The sequence below is a fragment of the Ipomoea triloba genome, chromosome 1 (assembly GCF_003576645.1).
Source record: "Ipomoea triloba cultivar NCNSP0323 chromosome 1, ASM357664v1".
NCBI classification, from domain to species: domain Eukaryota; kingdom Viridiplantae; phylum Streptophyta; class Magnoliopsida; order Solanales; family Convolvulaceae; genus Ipomoea; species Ipomoea triloba.
In genome coordinates, this window is record NC_044916.1 from 17879063 (window position 1) to 17882654 (window position 3592).

Sequence of the window (3592 nt, forward strand, 5' to 3'; positions counted from 1 at the left end):
ACAAGTGACATCTTGAGAAAATATTTTTTTTTTGAGAATAAAATTTTTTTTAAAAAAAAAAAAAAAGAAGAAAAAAGAAAACCCTTGCCATGTAAGTTTGCACGTTTGCTCCATTTTAGGTATGGGGCAGCCTAAAGCAGTGACCCTCAAGCCTTCATCCCAGGTTGACTAATAACAGACAACATCTTGGTGACCATTGAGGTAATGCACTATTTTGAACCATAAACAAAATGGTAATACTGGGTGGGCAACATTGAAACTTGATATGGCAAAAGCACACGATAAGATGGAATGGAACTTCTTGGAAACAATAATGTTTTGCCTCGAGCCCTCGACTTTGATTTCCGGTGGGTATGAACTGTGTGACGACGGCTTGATACACAGTGTTGTTAAATGAAAAACTCTCCAACCTCATCATTCCCTCTTGAGGAATTAGAAAAGGTGATCCCCTTTCACCTTACCTCTTTTTAATATGTGCTGAGGGCCACTCTTATCTCCTACAAAAGTAAGAAATGGAAGGTTGCATTCATTGCTGCAAAGTTGCAAGAGGTGCGCCGAGCATTTCCCACCTTTTTTTATTTTATTTTATTGCATACGTACGGCATCCTGTTATTTTTCAAAGCGCAGAAGATAGATAAGCCATAACTGTAAAAGATTGCTTGAATGCCTATGAGTCATTCTCTGGACAAGGCATAAATTTCAACAAGTCATGCATCTGCTCCAATCGAAATACCTCATAAACCAATCGGAACGGAACCTAGTGGCTGACTATATTGGAGTGACCAATATACCTGGGGCTGCACCTCGGCATTGGACGTAATAAGAAATGCATTTTTGCTTACATAGGATAGAAGACAAGGTTAGACAGAGAATTGGAGGTTAGAACAAGAAAATCCTCTCGAGATCCAGTAAAGAAATTCTACTAAGGAGCGTAGCGAAGACAATGCCAACATATACCTCCTCTCCCAAACACTTTTTGTTCAAATCTGGAAAAAAAATCCTTAATTAATAAATTCTGGTGGGAAAATAAAGATAGTGGACTTCACTAGCTATCTTGGGAAAGAATGTGTGGGCCAAAACATTTGGGTGGCATGGGTTTCAACTAGCTCTACCGGCTAAGCAAGGATGGAGACTCATTACCAATCCAGACTCCCTTGTTTCCAAAATATACAAAGCTCAAATACTTCCCTAGCTAGAGATCGAACATTTCTTTGAGAGCAAGTTATGATCAAATCCAAGTTTCTGCTGGCGTTAAGTTCCATCTTGGCCGCTTAAAGAGGGATGCCGAATCCGCATTGGTAACGGGAAATCATGAATCAGCCTTGAATTGGCTCTTAGACACAGCTAATCATTTTGTCACTTCTAACCTATCAACTAATTAATATCATGAAAAGGTGGCTAATCTCATTGTTTTTGATGCGGGGGATTGGAACTATCAACTTATTGAAGAACACATAAATCCATGTGATGCTAGCTAGGCTTATCTCCCAAATCCCCGTCTCTGTGAATTTTACAAATCAATGGTATTGGAAAAATGATTTGAAGTAAGGGACTATGTATATTCTGTAAAAAATGGTTACAAGAAGTTGATTGGGAAAGCTGTCCAAGCTAATAGATGTAACTTTAAGACTTGGAAGCTAAGCTAAGCAGCTTTGGCATCCGAAAATCCCCCCAAAAATAAGGAACTTCAATTTAGTTGGCGCTATGCTCGTAATATTCTACCAACTCGAACGAATCGAAGAATTGACATTTATGCCAGCAGAAACCAGAATGTAGAGCCCACTTATTTCTAGAATGTGACGTTGTACTGCCATTATGGAATAACATGCAAGATGCTCTGATCTTCTCCCTCAAAAGTGTAGAACTAAACTTTGAAACATGGCTCTCCTAGTTAATCCAAAAATGGTGCTGAAGACAGAGTAAAGAAAGGGATACCAACAGAGTCAGGATGAGCATGAGAACACAAAACTAGAATGATCTAATAATAGAGAAGAATGAATGCTTGTATTATTGATTATATGTGCAGGCTATATATAGAGGGAAACACATCAGCTAAACCAGGGGACTGTTACAACAGATACAAGACCTATTCTAATGACAATATCTTATACTTGGCTCTATCCCTGGGAATCCCATGTTCTTTATATGCCAAGTGTCTTCCATCTCTGAGTTTAATTCGAGGCGCTGTGACCGGAGGGCCACCGGGTGAGCCACAGATCTTGGGAGGAGGAGGCTTAATTTCTTGATAAGCCCATGCCAAGAACCCCACAAACAAGACTGCCAATATTATCCCTACCCTGCCTGAAATGATCAAAAGAAAAGTTCTGACAATGGCAAATTAAAGCACACCTATTTCACACTAGATGCACTGTAAGTCCGTATCTGCTTTGTATTTGTTGAGTCAAGAATCAACTTCTAGTTCAAGTAAAGAGAACATCCATGACTGTAGTATTTGGCAACCACCCATCAACTCAAGTTGTTGGCCTGTAATTACAAGATTCCAAGTTCTACTCTTAGTGAGACCAACCTATTGACTTTCCAAGTTTGAGCTCGTCAATTATAGACAACTTAATCTAACTTACTTTACTGTGATCCTTTGACAACTAAGGTCACAAGGTGGGATTGGCTGCGGTATCCCTCATCACCCAAAAGATTTAAAAAAAAAAAAAACAATATCTTGAGATTTCAATCAAGAACACTTCTTCCAGCAGTTATCTACAATCTGACATTACTTCCCTAAATTCAAAAGTAATATAACTAGAAAGATTATAGCTTTGTTCTACCACAAATTCATAAAGCTAACGAGTATAATAAGCATCTTAGCTTAGTCAAACCAACAAACACCTTATGCGAGTAAAGAGGCAGTAACAATCTTTCTCTCTGAGAAACAATCAACAGAATAATCAAGAAAAGCTACAAAGCACAAATTGGTGTGTAGGAAATCATCAGGATTCCAATCCTTGTTTATAAATATGTTATATATTGCTAAATGGGCTGTTAAATTTCTGAACGACACGCAGTACAGTACATTCAAGGATTCAAGAACCTGACTATTAACAGACCAATCAAGAAAAGCTGTAACAGCAGAAATTTTAGGGGAAAAACCCACCATAAGGATGGGTCTTGCTGGTGTGAGAACTTGGTGAAGCTGCTGAAACTGGCATCCTTGTTTCGCAGAAAGCAAATTCGTGTATCACTGCAGATTCGGGTTCGGGTTATGTGGTTATGCCATATTGATATTAGTTCACTGCAGATTCGTTTGTTTGTTATGAAAGCCAAAATAATGAATGGCGCAGGACAAAAACATACAGACATATACAAAATCCAACAAAACTCTAATAAGGTATCTTATTTATAAATAATGTAGTACTCTCACTTTTTTTTTAAAGGATAATAGTCTCACTTGTGAATGCTACTTATTCATTATTAAATTTATAAATAAATAAATAAACATTTCTACGTCTCTACTGTCATAATTCTTTCAAAAGTAAATCACTCAATTTTACATCACTATAATTTCAAATCATATTTAATAAGAATAACAATAAAATAATAATTATAAAAACCAAAAAAGAAAACAAGTACAATACTT

At 37.2% G+C, this 3592-nt stretch overlaps 1 long non-coding RNA gene across 1 annotated transcript; it reads right to left on the minus strand.

Moving 5' to 3' along the window:
* Positions 1-1982: 1982 nt before the first annotated feature.
* On the minus strand, positions 1983-3246 carry LOC115999671. The gene is made up of 2 exons (XR_004094017.1): positions 3110-3246; positions 1983-2301 (listed from the first exon to the last, which is right to left on the minus strand). It is a non-coding gene; the product is annotated as an uncharacterized LOC115999671 (long non-coding RNA).
* Between the last annotated feature and the right edge of the window lie 346 nt (positions 3247-3592).